Source organism: Scomber scombrus, chromosome 15 (genome assembly GCF_963691925.1).
Source record: "Scomber scombrus chromosome 15, fScoSco1.1, whole genome shotgun sequence".
In the NCBI taxonomy this organism is placed as follows: Eukaryota; Metazoa; Chordata; class Actinopteri; order Scombriformes; family Scombridae; genus Scomber; species Scomber scombrus.
The window spans coordinates 2045641-2058038 of record NC_084984.1 but is presented as its reverse complement, the minus strand read 5'-3'; the positions used below and the strand labels follow the sequence as shown (position 1 = coordinate 2058038).

The following is a 12398-nucleotide window of genomic DNA, read 5'->3' as shown; positions in this document are numbered from 1 at the left end:
TGTGGGTGTGCATGTAAACTTCAGCAACAGAAATATTTTGAAAGTTTAACCGATAGTGTTGTCGTGTACATGAATGTGAAATAATGCTATTGCTATAATTAATAGTTTTTCTCTATATAAATGTTTGCCCTTCATGTGTTTTAATTTACTAGTGTTTGCATATGCGTGCACAATGAATGGAAGGCCTATATGAAACAGTTGACCCGTGACATTGCACCAAATCTGAAAACCTCATCATGCATAAACATGCCTTTAGAAAGATATTTACTGACTGGATTCCATGTTACACATCCACAGCAACCATAGCAACTAATTGAATCATGCGTTTGAGCTTTGAGCAGTGAAAAGAGCAAGATGTCATCTCTTGAAAGACAGTACTTGTCAAAAAGCTGTCTTGCATGTGAGTCACATGTGGAGCAGAATGATGGTTTGTCATGAGAAAAGGGGAACTAGTGGTTGCATGTAAAGACAGTTTCTTCTTATCTGCTCATGGAGATCACAAAGTGTTTCCTGTGCTTTCCTCTTTCGTCTTTTACATCTCATGTCTTCTCAATCTTGTCTTAAAAGTTTAAAATATAATGTCTCTTAAAAGTCTCAATTTCCACATTGCTGACTGTATGTTAGCCATGCATGAATTAATACTTACTGAGGAAGAGCCCTGTTTTCAAAGGCACAGGAGGATGATTGATGATACTTTTTTTACTAATTTTGCAGCTGGAAAATAGAAAAACGGGGGATGAATTAAAAGTGCAGTATGTAGCACTTAATGGCATTTAGCTGTGAGGCTGCTGATTGCAACATACTGAAGACCCCTCACTCTACCTCACCTTCCAATCATAGAGCTATTGAAGGACATAGAGCTATAGAGCCACTGTTTGATTTGTCCTGTCTGGGCCACCGTAGAAACATGGCGGGCTCTGTAGAAGAGGACCAGTTCATTCTAAGCTAATTAAAACAAAACTATTCTTATTTTCAGGTGATTATACACTAATTAAAACATACATATGATTATTAAATTCTATTTCAGCCAAATCCATTCTGCTATGCCTCTAAATTCTATACACTGGAGCTTTTGGTCAGAATTTGCTTGACAACAGCAGCTGTAATAAGGGCAACAATAACTGTAACAGAAACATATGCACATGTGCAAAAGAAAGTTGATTAAACCTATTATGGATCTACAAATGACAAAAGTAGGCTATTAGGTTATTTTAACCTTATTATTGTATTATATATTTAGCTAATATTACGCTGTCTGTCCTTTCATTTTAAGGTACAGTAACAGAGCATGATGCTTACAACCATGTCTCTGTGCCACTGCTCGGTCAGCTGTCAGTCAAAGACAACATACAGCAGCGAGGGCCTGCCTGCCTCTGAGGCTAAAGGAACCTTTTAGATACACATCTATTTCTAGCTACATGAATGTGAAAAGCAGAAAATCGGAGAGCACTTTAAAAGAAGAGAAATACACAGTTTTCAATGCAAATATGCATTCTTTGCTGATTGTTCTGCAGCATATTGTCTGAAAACTGCACTCAAGCATAATCAGTAGCCCAGTAAAACATACCGACAAACTGTGAGGACAGAGACAGTCAAAACCACGGGCACACATGGCTGTCTGTGCCCCAGCAGCCCCAGTCTGCTCCAAATATGCTCACCACAAACAAGAAAAACTTCACATTCACACTAAGACGTGTAGCTCTAAACCTTCAAGTCAAAGTCATACGAACTGCTTACAGGACTAAAATGTAGCAAAACAGTTAATTGGTAATTACTGTTTTGCTTGGATAATCATGGGATTAATCATGCTGAATAAGCAAAGGAGGAATGAAAAAAAGCCCAAACTTAACTGTGGTGTCTTATCTGTAGCGTAATGTGGTTTTAAAATGTGTACCTCGTGCTTTTGGGGATTTTTTTCTTATTTTTATACTGTTAAGATGTTGGATGTGTATGTTAAACATGGTCAAAGTTCAGCTTGCTCTGGACACTTTGTTTGCAATGTTGCCTCTACTTGCTCCATGTGATGATGTCCTCTGTTGCTAAGGTTGTTGCTAAGATTGTTTGCGTTGTCCACTTGCATATTTTAGAAAGGATTTGATCTTGAACATGTACGTTAATTATGAGTAAATAGCATAGACTGTATATAAAATGGACGTAACATCCGTGACGTCACCCATTGGTTTATGGACTGCTGCTCGGAGGCCAATAGTATCGGATCTGAGCAGCGCCATCTTGAACATTTCCGGTGCATGCTGGGAAAAATAAAAACAGGGATTCTACTTATATGGGCATCAGGAGGAGCATGAGGCGCCCTCCTGAACCTGTGAACCAATCAACCTGTCAATCACGACGTAGCCACGCCCTAATGCATACCCTGCTTTATCGTCACATATAAAATCAGGGAGGCCAAAATGTCCCAAATGAACATCATACTGCATTGAAGAAGGCTTTAAACTAGCGATTGAGACCATAAACACATTTTGAAAACGTTTACTGAGGTTAGAAATCAAGTGAGAAGTTGGTGAATTCTCCATTGACTTGTATAGAGATGGAAGTCCTTTTGACACCAAAACGGTCGCCCCCTGGTGGCCTTTTGATAGAATGCAGTTTTAAGTTACTTCCGCGTTGGCCTCATTTCAGAGGACCCGAACTCCCCGCCTGGTAAATAGAAAGAAATAAAGAATTGTACTGCTACTGTTTGCTTACGGAGCCTCAGAAACAACCGGACGTCTCCTGAGGTGCATCTTAAAGAAGATAACCAATCAGAACAGAGTGGGCTCATTAAGAGGCGGGTCTTAAAGAGACAGGAGCTTAAGTGGTCTGTTTCAGACAGAGGCTGAATTGATGAGCTGCATAAAGTGCCAAATTAGTAAATAAGAAATTCTTTGAACTGGAAACCATACAAAGATATTCTCCAGCTCCATCCAGAATAAAAATGTGGAGCTCAAAATGTTCCTATGTTCCGTTTAACAGTAACTGCTTATTGTACGAATGGAGTGACAGGCTGCTAAACTCCAAAGCACTGAACTCATATTTTGGAGAATTTGTCTTGGTAGCGTTAAAGCGTTTCTTTAACAATTGGTGGCAGTGCAGAAGTGGGAGCAATCCTCCTCGTGTAAACAGGGCCTAAAGAGGGACAGTGAGCTGTACAGGGTTAGTCAAAAAGGGTTAGTTCTTGCAATATGCAGTGGACTCCTGCAGTTGCTACATCAGTATGTCACAGAAACATATCCGGATGTGCACTCTGTGGAGATCTGTGGCTAACAAGCTGGACTGGACAGGATTAGACAGAGGAGCTCCTTCTTACTTTCACCTTTCACACACTGTTTTCTTTCTCTCTGCTGTGTCTACTAGTGTTGTTTTTGGCGGCCTGTTTTAATTTTAGTCTAAGTCTAGTCTTTGTGTCAAACTGTCATTTTAATTTTTATTCGTTTTATTCACGTTCATACTATTTTTAGTCTAGTCAAGTTTCAGTCGACTAAAAGTCTGATTTAGTCTATTTTAGTCAAAATTATCTGTGACTATTTTAGTCTAGTTTTAGTCAATGAAAATTGTATTTTAGTCTCTTTTTAGTAATGCAATTCTATCTAACCCAGTCAATATAGTATAAGTACCTAGTAGTATAGACAAAACCAACATTTTCTTTTAGCCAAACCCATTTCACAATTCAAACAAGGTTGTCTTATTATTATATTATTATTATAGACTCAAGAATAACCGCGGCTGGCCGGCCATCGGTCCCGTTCTGTGTCAGTTGTCTGTTGTTAACGCTAACCTACGCTAACGCTAACCTACGCTAACGCTAACCTACCGCAGCTGCATCTTCTAAATAATGCCGCGAGTGGGGATTGAGGAAGTGACGTCGAAGTGAGACACAGGAAACAGAAATACTGCAAAAATAATAATGAGCAACAACGCGACTAAACGAGACGAAATAACGTTATAACATTTCGTCTCGTCTCGTTTTAGACATTTTAGCAGAGTTTTTATTTTGTAAACCACATTTAGTCTCGTTTTTTATTCGTCAACAATATTGCATTATATATTTAATTATAGTTATCGTCACATGACCAGCATTTACGTTGCGTCTCGTCTCGTTTTCGTCACGTGATAAAGGTTCGTTGACGACGATATTTAGTCATAATTTTCGTTGACGAAAGCAACACTAGTGTCTACACATTATGCAGGTTGCACACATAAACATACAGAAACACAAGTTACTGATTACTTTCTCAGTGCTACCACATTTGACCCTGCCTTTTTTTTAAAGGCTTTTTGTTTCTAATAAACTGCTCTTGGCTCAGTTTATCACAAGCAAGATGTTTAATTTCATTACATTCCTTACATTGCTAGCCAAATAACATTGCTGCATCCAGTGTATCAAGAGTTTGAGCAGCTTTTGAAGTCATGTGGAAGGTGAAGAGGGCAGTAATGATGTGGTGCTGCATGGAGATAGAAAAGTTTTTCATCCGTATTTCTGAATGCTTCTTTCCTCTCTCCTTCCTCTCGCCTCCCACCCCTCTCGCCCTTGTTTTCTCTCTTCCTCTTTATCTCCGGGTGAATCAGAGTAACAGATGATTGTGCGGTTTGTGTGGGACAGTCTCAGGGGAGAGTTAAGGGAGGGGGAAAACACATTCAGAGACCAAATTAAGGGAGAATGGAAAACCTTTTAGACTTTCTCCTCTTTTTTTTTCAGCAACCGTTTTCTGTTGCCTTGTCCTTGCTCCTTTTCAGACCACTGCGTATTTCCTCCTTCACTGTTGTGGCCTCCTCCACCACCTCCTCCTCCTCTCTTTCCCTCTCTTTTCTCCCTCTGTCACCCCATGACCATCACCCTGACTACACAAAGAGCTCTGTGGTATCATTAACTGCCCACTCTTTACTGACTCAAACATTTTTCAGTGTTTGATGATGGCCTTACACTTGGATTATTTCAGCAATTTACACGAAGCTCATTGAAAGCTTTGGACACTTCAGATGTTGCTGAAGATAATACTTGATATCCACAAAGGAATGTCCCTCAGAGAACCACAAGGCTATTTTAAGAACGTTTTCTCATCCACCACTGACTATACTTTTACAATTTTCCTAACTGCATTTTGGTTTAAAATGATTGTTCATATGTTTTTGGATAATTGCAACACAGAGGTCACTCCAATGAACTTCTGTTATTTTGCTTCTTCTCACTCACTGAACATCTTTGTCACTTTATCCCAATTTATGTATATGTATATAATGTATGCAGGAATTGTTTGCATTTGGTATAAATGTGACATTTTTTGTGTTACATAAGCTGCAGCTTTAAGCTTTAGGTCAGTATAAATAGTGAACTTTCACTTTCTCTTAAAAAAAGACTCAAAGCCTTTTTGATGGAACTAAAGGATTGAAGAATTAACAGAGAATAAAAATGTGTTACTCTACCTCACTGAAATGCTGATTTTAAATAGATATGTAAAACAAAATGACTGTCATCTCACTTTATAACAATAATCACTCCAACCACAGATTAAAGACTTGACATGCAGCATAACAAGGGTTCATCTCCTCAGTTGCCATGTCAGCATTTACCAGTTATGATTACAGGCAGGAAAAAAGGGGGAAAAAAAGCTGTGTCCATGTCATTGGCAGGGAGCAGAGAGTTCATGAATATTAACAATAGTTGTGTCCTGGACAACATGTCTCCCTGCATCACTTTGCTTGTCAGCTAGCATTAGCTTCTAAACCGTCACTGTAGAAATGGGTCTGACACTTCTGTCTGACGGGGAAGATGGGAAAGATGGCTGCAGAGTTAGGCTGAAAGGAGGACAGAGAGGTTAGATTTACTGGCCAGCATCTCAGAAATAATGAAGAATGGTTCGTTTTATAACCAGAACATTTCCCTTTGGGAGTGTTTTGGACCCAGTAAGCCTTGTCTGTCCTCTGCTAGATGCAGCATTTATGAACACTTAACCTTGTCCTTTGTTGCTTGAAAACAGTTACAGTAAAACCACATACAATGGATGCATGAAGCTGTATACATATTGTTATGCAATGTTTAATTATAAAGCTTGGATTGAGGCTCAGGTGGTCGAGTGAGTGGTGCATTAATCTCAGGGTGGTTCGATCCGTGACTCCTCCTGTCCACATGACACTGAACGAGCAGCTCAGCCGCCATCAGTCTGTTAGTGTGTGTGTGTGTGTGCTTATGTGCGTCCTTGTGTGTGTGTGTGTGTGTGTGTGTGTTTGTGTGCGCATGAGTGAATGAGGGGCTTTGTGAAGCACTTTGTCCTACTCGGGTTGAAAAGGACAACATGAATGCCGTCCATTTACCATCACTATCAAGCTGATGAGACAACATTTTCAATAATTTCTCTTTGATCTAATTGTGGATGATTTTGTGTGTGTGACTTGGTTTTATGGTCTATATTTCTTTAGTTTGCTTAGTATTATTATGTCTGACCTCTTCTTCCTCCCTGTGGTGCTGTCAGATTACTTGTGCATGCCCACAAATGGCCGTCCATTCTGCAGCTTTTGTTGCTACGGTTGCTTCGCGGTTGGTTTGTGTTTTTCACATCAGATCTGGCAAAAAATGATCTGTCTGCTGAAGTCTACAGAGACACAGCTATAATCAATGAGAACAGAGTAGGCTCATTGGGAAGGGTAATTGAAAGAGACTAAACATTAGAAACTAGCCAGTATACAGTAAAGAAATGTAAATAATACAAAAATATAGAACCTCAGAATAGAAATATAGACCTGAAAATGTGCTTGATATGTCTTGGCTAAGTAGTTCAGATGTGACTCTGGTCCAGGAGGGTTGGTATCAAGTCACTGCTGATATTATGCACAGTGTCTCTCCCAAAATGTTGTAACTGCAGTGCAAGTTTGAATCCATATGCTCCAAGTACAACCTGAAATGTGACCCCGCACTTGGCCTTGGACCTACCTTGTGTGTTCACTGTCTTGCAAGTCGCCTCCTCCTGCTTTGATAGTTGTTTATTCAGGTCAGAGAGAGAGAGAGAGAGAGAGAGAGAGAGAGAGAGAGGAGAGAGAGAGAGAGAGAGAGAGAGGAGAGAGAGAGAGGAGATGAGAGAGAGAGAGAGAGAGAGAGAGAGAGAGAGAGAGAGAGAGAGAGAGAGAGAGAGAGAGAGAGAGAGAGAGAGAGAGAGAGAGAGAGAGAGCTCTCACACTACTAAAGACCAGACTGGCCTCGTCTGGCTCCCAGACAAGCTTTTCAAACTCTTCTTTCACTCCTCTCCCTAAGACATGCTTTCTTCTTTCCCTTTCTTCTCTCCCTCTAATCCGTCCTTCTGCCTATTTAGAGGTGAACAGCGCAGCATGAAAGAGAGAGAAAGTGTTTTTTTGTGTGCTTGACGGGTAACCCTCGCCCTTTTCAAAAGGTAAACAGGGAAAAGCTGCCATTACTACTGGCATGAAGAGATCTTAAGACAACGGTCTTTTCTGCTACTTTATTAGCATTGTAGAGACTAGTGCAGCATCATTCCTCTTTCACCCCTCTCTTTCTCCGTCACTTCTCTGTCCACGTTTCATTCCATGAGCCAGGCATCCAAATGATAGAAAGGAAAAGAGGCAAGCCGGCAATTAATGGGGTTGCTAGGGGTTAGACTGGCCACTGTTCTAGTGTGAATTCAACAGGCGTTTTCCTGTATTGCCGAGGTACTTGTTGATTTTTTTTTTGCACCTCTTTCCCAGGCATATGGATATTGAAAACAAAAATAAAACTACTGTTTGCATAACTGGAAGAGGAGGGGGGGGGGATTGTCAGAGTTATCAGACCTGTGAATTTCCGTACCGTGTGTTTGGGGGGGGGGGGGGGGGGGGGGAGTAGCTGAAAGGAAAAGCGGAGGAAAGATGGAAGTTGAAAACATAACAAACAAGCATAATGTCTGGACGGAGACTGGGGAGTATGGGAACCTGAGTGGAAAGAGCCTGATGAGGTGTGAAAGTCTGATTGAGTTATGTGAGTAAGTATGAAGTAACTATGAGCGACAACAATACTGCTATCATTCTCTTTTGTTGGGGAAGGTGGTCATTAAAAGACTCAAAAGTTAAAAGCAATCAGAAACATTTCCGTTCACAGTGTGAATATGGTCTTTCGTTTAACTGCCTTCTTATAAGTTTTCATATTCCGAGCCTTCCTTTCTCCCTCTTATGTTTTTGCACTTGTGGCACCTACATTAGTCACCGCTGTGTATATTTGCAAGAGCTCTAGCACCTCTCAGAAGCTCATAGTGTGGACTCAGGAAGCAAACTGGTCTTATCGGGGGTAGACACACAAAGCTGTCCTGGCTGTGGGGTGGCGAGGTATGCGTAAGTGCATGTGTGTGTATGTGTGTGGAGGGGGTGGCGGTGGGAGGCACTTCCTCCTATTCTTCTGCTGTTGAAGAGTTCCCATGAGCGCCCCTGCCAGGAGCGACAGTGTGGCCTGAGCAGGCCGAGCCAGCGCCAGTCTCGCCTACACGACGCCGCAACACACACTCTCACACAGCTGATCTCAGGCGCTACTGAAACTGCTGCTGTTCAGGCCACTGGGCGAGAAGCTGGACGGACGGGATAGAAATGCCAGAAGAGAGCAGAGAAAAGAAAAGTTAAAGGAGTTAAAGGAAAGAAGAATGGATCGAACTGAACTTTGAAAAAGAAAACTGCTGTGGATGAAATCACAGGTACAGACTCGTAAATTCTTGCACACGGGAAATGCATTGATGACTGGAATCATTACTAGCAACCCTTCAATGGACTAAAGTGCAGCTGGAGGTCAGTGGCAGAGTGACGCCAATTTTACAGAAGGGGCTATTACCAAGAAAATTGAATCTAGAGTCATTCGGGGAAAGTTGACGCAGAGTGAAGGCCACTCCGGCTGAAAAAGAGTCTCCAAGGATCATTCTTATTATTCTCGACATATTTCTCGACAGGGGTCTCGTTTCACAACAAGGTGAGATAATATAGTGTTGTCTGCAGCCCCGTCAACTGGACTGTCACCTGGAAATCTGACATTTGGGTCACTGCAATACTGAAGCCACCCACTCTTTGGGCAGCTGTCACTGTTGAGATGATTCATAACACCCTCAAGACCACCCAGCCATCAGAGCACAGCCCCAGGAGAACACACTCGGCTGCACAGAGGAAGCTGTGGAGATACTCGGGCTGCAGAGGGGTCGGCCAGGTAGAAAATCAGCGTCGCAGTGTGTGTGTGCTCGCTGCCGACTTGAACACTGGAGACGGAGGAGGAGGAGGAGGAGGAAGAGAGGGTGGTGGTGGTGGTGTGATGCACACTATCCATGGGCTGTGTCACCTCTGCATCGGATGTAGGCTTCCTCAGGTGTGTGTGTTGAGGAGAGAAAAGGCGAGGGGGATGGAGGACGAAAACAAAGTGTGATAACAGACTGAAATGACAAGTTACAATTTGGGATGAGAGTTTTCATGATTAACTTAATTTGCTAAAGATATATTCCATAATTTAGAAAGCTGTAAGGATTAAGTTGGCTGTTAAAAGTGTCCATGTTCATGTTTGCTCACTAATGGATCCTAATATTTTGCCTTTATTGTTCTGTACTCCCAACTGCCTGTCCAACATATCCGGAAAGGAATAACTGGCAGGAAATTTAAGCGATGTGGGGTTTTTTTTTTTTTTTAAAGGGGGAAGAACCAGCTCTCTATCCTCTACATTATTTATCTTTCAAATAGTGAGAGTGGGATCTGATGGAAAGAGAGAGCAGGAGAGGACGAGACTAAATAGATATCTGTTATGATATGAAATGATGCCACCATCCCTACTGTACATACAGTAGGCCACTTGGTGCACGTCTGAAGTCGGTTAAATATACAGTAGAAGGAGACAGTATGCAATATAAAGCAGCTGTAAAGAGACAGAATATCATCATACCATTTAAATATTTAAAAGAGGATAAACATGTATCATAGCTTTAAAATATGTGGGTCAATGACGTATAAGGATTTACAACAACTCAATTTTATAATAATAAAAACAAGCATATCTAATGCAGTAGTTCAAACATTCAGAATGTTGTGTACCTGAAAATTCATATTATACATTTGAAAGTGATTTTAGTGGGTTTTTCAAGATTAATTGGCACTGGCCTTAAAAAAAGTCATGTGGTGCGACCATGATTCATCTTGAAATATCTTATATAAATAAAAGATCATCATTTACAAAAAAAAAAAAAAAAAAGCAAATACTTTGTTTCCAAACACTTTATATTACTGAAAACTTGTAAAAAAAGATGTGAAGCGTGTTAAGTAAATTAATTTATTTCAAGATGAATCATGGTCGCACCACATGACTTTTTTTAAGGCCAGTGCCAATTAATCTTGAAAAACCCACTAAAATCACTTTCACATTTATAATATGAATTTTCAGGTACACAACATTCTGAATGTTTGAACTACTGCATTAGATATGCTTGTTTTTATTATTCTAACATTGAGTTGTTGTAAATCCTTATACGTCTTTGACCCATTTGTAATATTAGAAAAATGCAGCATGACACGTTGGTCATATGTGTGTGTGTGTGTTGCTCCAGTCACCAAACATACTGACCCAGATAACATTGTCTTACTGAGGAATAGGGACATGAGTAGGCTAGTGTGTGTTAAGAGTTACAATATGAGTGGATGCATTATATCATTTGTGTGTTTGTTAGATATGCTGCACGTGCACTTACGTGGAAGCACACTTTATGAGCACCTGTTGACCATTTATGTGACCTCTGCTGCACTGCTGGAAAACAGACAAGACATATATTGTAAGCATGGGATGGAGTTTGGCAGGGTTTCTGATCCTGGCTGCATGCAATTGTAGTCATGTCTGAAAGGCGAAGCACTGAGGCATGAATGCAAAAAATGGAAAAGCTCTGTCACACATGCATGAACACATACTGTACACACATGCGCTACAGGCTTTTCTTCCTTTGAGTATACCTAAATTAATTATAAGAGGGTTAAAATCATGTCAGTTCTTCCACAGCGCCTTTGATTGAATTATTAATTTATCAATAAGGCCTTGCTCACACAATTTAAATATTTAATACAGACTGGGAACTTTTCCCCATTCATTTATCTTCATTCATTTTCAGTGATGTCTGAACATTCATACTGATTTATTGTATTATTCCTAGGCTAGTCCCTTATTCGCTGTTCCAGTTTTAAAAATAATCCCTCTGCATTCATTTAGAATAAAAAAGGGGGCATGGGACCACTACTCACAGGCAGACCAGAGGAGTGGTTGGACTCAGCTACACATGCAAATTGAATTCATGTTATAAAAGGCTCTGGGGTTTGGGATGAATTGGTCCAAATTAGACAGATCTGAGAGTTCCCTTAAAAGGGACATAATGACCCAAACGGCTTTTGATTAAAAGAAGAAAAAAAACATGCAGGCACAGATAATACATACAGACGGATACAGTAGATGAATCTCTCTTGTTTCTGTTCATTTTCAGTTATGGTCTTATGGTTTTTGCTTTTCTCTATTTTCTTTCAGATGAACATTTTGGGCTGGTCTTTCAAAATGTTTTATGATTTGCTTGTTGTTTGTCTTCCTTAATTCCAGTGAAATGTTTTTTTTTTTCATACCATCTGTTCCTGCATTTGTCTTTGTCATCTGTTCTGTCTCTTCCACTTTTTAAAGTCCCACTGCCCTCTTTTCACCACCACTTAATCTATCTTTCATCTGTTTCTCCTGTTTGTTTGTTTGTTTGTTTTAACCCCTTTTTATCCTCTTTTAATATCTCTCTACCTGCAGCCATTTCCTTGGTATCTGTATATCTCATTCTATATTTTGGACACCGTCAGACTTGAGGATATATATCTGTTTGTATCCTTACAAAATATGCAAATACACACAGAGCTCAGCAACAATTTGAGCTCTCATAACACCATCTGTACTTAGAGTCATAAATGAAGATGAGGAGTCATGTTTTCACCAGGCGGGGAGTTCTGGTCCTCTGAAATGATGCCAACGCGGAAGTAACTTAAAACTGCATTCTATCAAAAGGCCACCAGGGGGCGACCGTTTTGGTGTCAAAAGGACTTCCGTCTCTATACAAGTCAATGGAGAATTCACCAACTTCTCACTTGATTTCTAACCTCAGTAAACGTTTTCAAAATGTGTTTATGGTCTCAATCGCTAGTTTAAAGTCTTCTTCAATGCAGTATGATGTTCATTTGGGACATTTTGGCCTCCCTGATTTTATATGTGACGATAAAGCAGGGTATGCATTATGGCGTGGCTACGTCGTGATTGACAGGTTGATTGGTTCACAGGTTCAGGAGGGCGCCTCATGATCCTCCTGATGCCCATATAAGTAGAATCTGTGTTTTTATTTTTCCCAGCATGCACCTGAAATTTTCAAGATGGCGCTGCTCAGATCCGATACTAT

At 40.6% G+C, this 12398-nt stretch overlaps 1 protein-coding gene across 1 annotated transcript in view; it reads left to right on the top strand.

The window, feature by feature from the left end:
• LOC133995676 (regulator of G-protein signaling 3-like) overlaps positions 1 to 12398 on the top strand; it is an 88744-nt gene that overhangs the window by 30323 nt on the left and 46023 nt on the right. The gene's annotated exons all lie outside the window — the stretch shown is intronic.